A 6,204-nucleotide genomic window follows, 5' to 3' on the forward strand; every position below is an offset into this window, starting at 1 on the left:
GGAGGGAGGGCTAATCAAAATGTAAGAGGATATAAGTAAGTCAAATGGAAACCTGCTTTTTTTGGACAATGGAACACACAGGAGCCATAGATTATTATTAGAAAATTTTCAGTGCCAGGGATGGGGTACCTTCCAGTGAGATGTTGCCAGGGAGTTGCCTGGTGCCCCCAAAAGATTACAGGCCATTGCCAAGGCCCTTGGTTTCCCACCAGGAATAGATGGTAAGACCCTACTGCTGAAGATTCCACATACTTGGGCTGCAAGGCCTCTGAGAAATCCTGCTGGAGCTGAGCTGAAACTCTCCTCCATGTAGACCAGCTGACAAAAAGCTAGGAAAAGCTATGCTGCATGCAGTTCAATGGCAGAGAAAGAAATCACCAGTGAAGATACCCAACAGTGGACACTGCAAGCCTTCTATTTGGCCAGCCAGGCCAAATGAGCCAATGGGTGCAATAGTGGCATGTCCATTATGGGGGAAACCAACCACCCTGTAATTTGACTGGAGGCTCGCTCTATGGGAAGGAGTACAACCCTGATACTGAGAACCTACAACAGGGGTAGTCATGAGCCCTAGGGGTGTAATGTCTGCTGATATCTGGCTAAATGTATATACTATGCTCACCAAACTGCCCAGTAAGCACTTCTCTTAAATGTTCATACCCAGATATTAATGCTACTCTCACTTTTGGCTAGAGAAGCTTCTCTGTTCAGATGGCAGTGACCTTGGGATGACTCAGAAGGCACCATGGAGCTGAGAAGAAGTGATAGAGGAGTGCTCACCACTGAAATATCTCTACCACACCTTCCAAGGTTCAGGGTCCATTGCAGAAGAGATGGAGGAAAGAATGTAAGAGCCAAAGAAAGGGTAGGGCTACTTACAACATGCTCCTTCAGGCACAGAATGGCCTGGATATCCATGACCTCACAGTGCCTGACACTACCTATACAAGACCATCATAATAGGAGGAAAAGATGATGACATCAAAGTAAAAGAGAGACTGAGGGGGGAGGGGATACAGTGGAGAGTGGAGTTTCAAAGGGGAAAGTGGGGGTAGGGAGGGAATTACCATGGGATATTGTTTACAATTATGGAAGTTGTCAATCAAAAAGAAAATAAAGAAAGAAGAAAAAAAGAAAGAGGAAAGGAGGGAGAGAAGAAGGAATGGCAGAAGGAAGGAGTCTGGCTAGGGATTGTGAGGAGATGGCTTAATAGGTAAGAAAGAAGGAAGTCCTGAGTTCAATCCTTAGCACCCATGTAAATGGTTGGGTGTGGCCACTAATGCCTGTGACCACCCTCCGAAGGGGAAGGACTGGGGTCTCCATCAGTCTGGTGGAAAACAGCAGCTCCAGATTCAGTGAGATCCCATGTCAAGGAACAGGGAAGTCACCCAACATTCTCCTCTAGATTTCATGTGCAAGTGCATAGGGGACGTGCACATCCACATACATACGTTACACATACACCACACATACCAAAAGAAAGGATATGGCTAGCCAGATGTTGTGGCTCATACCTACTGCCCTAGAATTTGGGATGCTGAAGCTGGAGGACTGCCATAGTTTGGGGCCAGCCTGAGTTAGTACCTCAAAAGAACAAAAAGCAAAAAGGCTTGGTGACCAGGTTTCTGGAATGGACAATTAGGTGATTAGAAGGTTTAACTAAGATAGGCTTCTCTAGAGAAACAAGGTGAGACGGCTGTGAAAACATGAACTCATACCTAAATGCCTATCATATACTCAAGTAAAAGGTTACAGAGATAATGGGATATGGGACTAGGTGTTCAAAGGAGGGTTGAGCTGAAAATATACATAAGGTCATCTCCACTAAGATGGTATTTAAAAATATCAATCCCAAGCTGAGTAAACATGTAGAAGAGTGAAAGCTAGCCAACAAGGAAACACACAGATAAAGAAAGAAACCAGGGCAGTGCGGGGCCATGGAAGTTAAGGAAGTATGTTCAGTGAACAGCAACAAAGGACACAGAATGAGGACACTGATGATACTCCTATCCAGCCCACAAAAGCGCATTTAACTGAAAGATAACACCATTCAGCAGTGCAAACATGTAGGTTCGAAACCCACAATGCCCAGGTTTAAACCTCAGTTCTACCACCTAGTAGCTTAATGGCTATAGTTATATTACTTAATGTTTTTGTGTCTCAGTTTCCTCATTCACAAAAGAAAAGGTGGACTGGGAAGATGGCTCAGCAGTTAAAGGCACTTGTTTGCAAAGCCTACCAGCCCAGGCTTGGTTCCCCAATATCCATATAAAGCCAGATGCACAAAGTGGCTCAGTCATCTGACTTCAGTTGCAGGGGCAAAAAGCCCTAATGTGCCCATATGCTTGCTTGTTCGTTCTCTCTCTCTCTCTCTCTCTCTCCCCCCACCTGTCTCTAACAAATACATATTTATAATAATAATAAATAATTAAGGGCATGGTGGCACATGCCTTTAATCCCAATACTTGTGAGGCTGATGTAGGAGGATCACTATGAGTTCAAGGCCAGTCTGAGACTACACAAGAGAATTCCAGGTCAGCCTGGGCTAGAGTAAGACCCTACCTGGGGGGGGGGGGGACAAAAAACAAAAAATCTATGGTTCCTCATTACTTTTCATCTGTTAAGACATTAGCACTATCTACCTATCTACTATCTGACTACTTTAAGGAGAGATGGTTCAGTGGTTAAAGGAGCTTGCTTGCAAAGTCTGCTGGCCCAGGTTCAATACCCCAGTGGCCCATGTAAAGCTGGACTGGCATTCACGTGCAGCAACAAGAGACATAGACACATATATACACAAATAAAATTTAAGTAGTACTGTTTCAAATTGATAAAAATTATTTACTGTGCACTTTTCGACAACGTATCTCGGGACCAAGCAAAGACAAGTAGGACGTTAGATCCCATGTCTGAAACAAGTGAATGCCATTACCATCTGTCAGTTTCTGAATAGGTTACAGGAAACAAGGTGACAGACAGGTTAATTCTTTATGGGTAAGAAGCCATATTACACCATCACAGCCAGTGCTCATTTGCACCTTCAGAAGAAACTGCCACAAAGGGAAACAAAAACATTCAACGGATACGTGAATTGTGAAAGCGCTTCTAAAATGTTACAAAACTTTTGGATGCAGGATACTTAAGGACTTAGAAGACACATTCTAGGTAGGCTATTTTCGATATAACTGAAATCAAAGAGGATATTCACATAGTTTGAAGAATGAAGTAAGGTACAATTAGGAGGGTGTGCAGCCCTGTACAGATGGCCTGATCTTAACACATGTTAACAAAGCAGGTTTGTAGGGGAGTGAGGGAAGCCTGCATTTTCTATGCCATTATTTAGCTGACCACACCCCTCCAAAAATGTTTTCAAAGTGGTGGAGTGGGTATTACTACTTAAGAATCAGTAACTTCCAATAAATTGAAAATACATCTCTTACATTTCATGTTACCCCATGAATCTTTGTACAGCTTTTAAATATGTTTGGAAGTCATGCTGTGTTGCTTTGATACATAACATTTTGAAAATGTGACTAGGGGGTTTTAGTTGCTTGCCTTAAAAAGTATTCTGCTAAAAGAATCGAAATCAGCTAGGTAGTATTTCAGTTTTATCTGCCTAAGAAGGTTTCTTTTCATTTAAAATATAAAATTGCTGCGTAATACCTATCATTCTGTGCAGCGAAGTCACTTTAAATATAAAAATTACTGTCATCAATGCAAATGCTATTTGAAAAACGGTAGTTACTACCAAAAAGCAGTGCCACCCAGTTCTCAATAAATTTTTATTAAGCTGAAAAAGAGTGCTAAATATCCTTCCTAAAACTCAAAATACGCAAAAATACGGCTATTTCTGAACGATTTCAGCATTTCGTCATTTAGAAGAAAAATGGAAAGTCACATTAAAAAAGACCTTAAAACTCATAGCTTTCGCACACAAAAGGCCTACATTTTTGTAAGGAGACTTAAAGGAAATACCCTTAAGCAAATTTTGTTTTTCCTTTTCACAATCATCCCAGGATACAATTAAGACAAAGAGCCAGTTACAGTTCACACGTGGAATTTGTTTAAAAAACAAAGAAGGTAACCTAAAATACTAAGAAAGAAAGAAAAAAAAAGTTCTCTCTAAAATACAGAAGAGACCTGGTGAGATCACAATGCCACGAAGCTTCCCGTTGGTAGCTGAGGATGAAGTCATTAGCAAACCCCAGGATTCCCGGTCCCTGCCATCCTGCCATCGGAACCTGCACCTACCAGATTCAGCATTGTTCCCGGAGAGGTAGCTTTAAAATACCCAGACTCCAACCCAGGCCACGCCTTCCAGTTATCATTCAAACGGGACAGTTTCAAAGCATGGCACTTACTACACACCTTCCCCGCGAGTTTAAATATCAAACAAGAGTCAACATTTTCTACTCCCTTCGTCATGCTGAGGGGTGGGGGGCGGGGGCAGAGAGAGAAAAGATGAACTCTGGAACCGCGCGCCCCAGAGTGAATGCGGGCTTCGGAAGAAGGGATGGAACCGCATGCTTAGGGTCTACACTGACCACAGCCCCAAATTCTCCAGTCCCCCCCCCCCACCCCAGACACAGGTCGCACTAGGGGGATCCCCTACTTCCTGCTGTGGTTACAAGGGGAGGAAACCCAAGAGCAATTCTGAACGTGTGGAGGACAGACCGCTTCACGGTGGCCACCCCTGCAAACATGTCACCCAGCAGCGCCAGCACGGGGCCCCGCGACCCCAGGGAGGGGGGGGGGTCTCCACCCCACCCCACGGCGAAGGACGCGGCTCAGGGCTTTCTCCCCCCACCCCAAGACCACAGGTCCGATACAATGGAATGTCACTGTCCCCAACTCCCCGGCGAGCCCCCCCCCCAAACCCCCAAGGAGCCAAACACGGGTCTCCCCAGGCACCGACTTCAGCCCGGAGCCCAAACTTCTCCAGCACGTGAGAGCCCGGGAGCGGGAGGGGAGCGAGCACCTCCCCTCGAGCAGCCCCGGGGCGCCAGGCGGACACGCAGCGGGGACCCCCGCCCGCGTGCGTCAGCCCGCTTCCCCGGCGCGGGGCGCGGGCGAGGGCGAGGGCGGGCCCGGGTCCCCGCCACCGAGGCCCCGCTCACATCCCCGGCCTGGGCCGGCCCGGCCCGGCCCGCCGCCCTCCCTACCTGGCCTTGAGGCTGGGGCTGCTGCCGCTGCTGCAGCCGGGGCTGGACGAGGCGGCGGCGGCCGCGGCTCGGGGCTCGTAGGCCCAGGCCGGGGGTGCGGGGGGCGGCGCGGCGGCGCTGGAGACGGCCGGGGGCGCGGGCGGCGGGTCGGGGAAGCCCGAGGGCGCGTAGTTCCTGTCCATGGCGGGGGCAGGGCGGCCGGCGGCGGGGGGCTCCGGCGCGGGCCGAGGGCGGGGAGGAGGGGGGGGGCGGGCCCCGGAGGAAGAGCGGCGGCGGCGGCGGGAGCTGCCCACCGTCACATAGCCCTGCCGGGAAGCGAGCGGAGCGGCGTGTGCGCCGGCGCGAGTGGGCCCGCGGGGGCGGGGGCGGGGGCTGGCGGTGGGGAGGGGGGGGGGCGCGGCCCGGCCTCGGCTTGGGGCGTCAGGGAAGCGCTGGCGCCCGCGGCCGGGAATCGCGGCGGCAACGGCGACCGCGACCGCTGCGCCCCATGTCGGCGGATTTCCCAGGATGCACCTCCGCCCCCGCGGCCTCGCCCCGCCCCCTCCGGGCGCCCGCGACGCGCGGGACCGCAGGCCTGTGGGCGCGGGGGCGGGGGCGCGCGCGTGCCGGCCCGGGGGCGTGCGTGGCCGTGCGTGTCGCCGCGTCCAGGGGGACACCCCCCCCCCCCCGGGGCGGAGCGCGGCGGAGCGGAAGCCCGGCGTGCGGGGCTGCGGGGCTGCGGGGCGGAGGCTCGTGCGCGCTCTGCCGGAGGTCCTGCCCGGACCCTGCCCCCCCTCCCCGGTTTATGTGGAGGGATTCAAATCGTCAGCCCTTCCCACGGCGCGATTTCTTTCTCTGCGCCCCCAAACCACAAACAACCGAACGGGGGTGCTGCGTCTGCTCCCGGCCCGCCCGGAGTGAGCTGGGCTCCAGGACCCAGTCCCTGCTGCTAAGGGAGATTGATATTCAAATTCAGGCGTATTATTTCCCAATCCTCGCTGAAAGGGCCTTTCCCAGGGGCTCTTATTAACTGGTCCCCACCCCCACCTCAGGGTTGTTGTTT

The sequence above is a fragment of the Jaculus jaculus genome, chromosome 8, assembly GCF_020740685.1.
Source record: "Jaculus jaculus isolate mJacJac1 chromosome 8, mJacJac1.mat.Y.cur, whole genome shotgun sequence".
NCBI classification, from domain to species: domain Eukaryota; kingdom Metazoa; phylum Chordata; class Mammalia; order Rodentia; family Dipodidae; genus Jaculus; species Jaculus jaculus.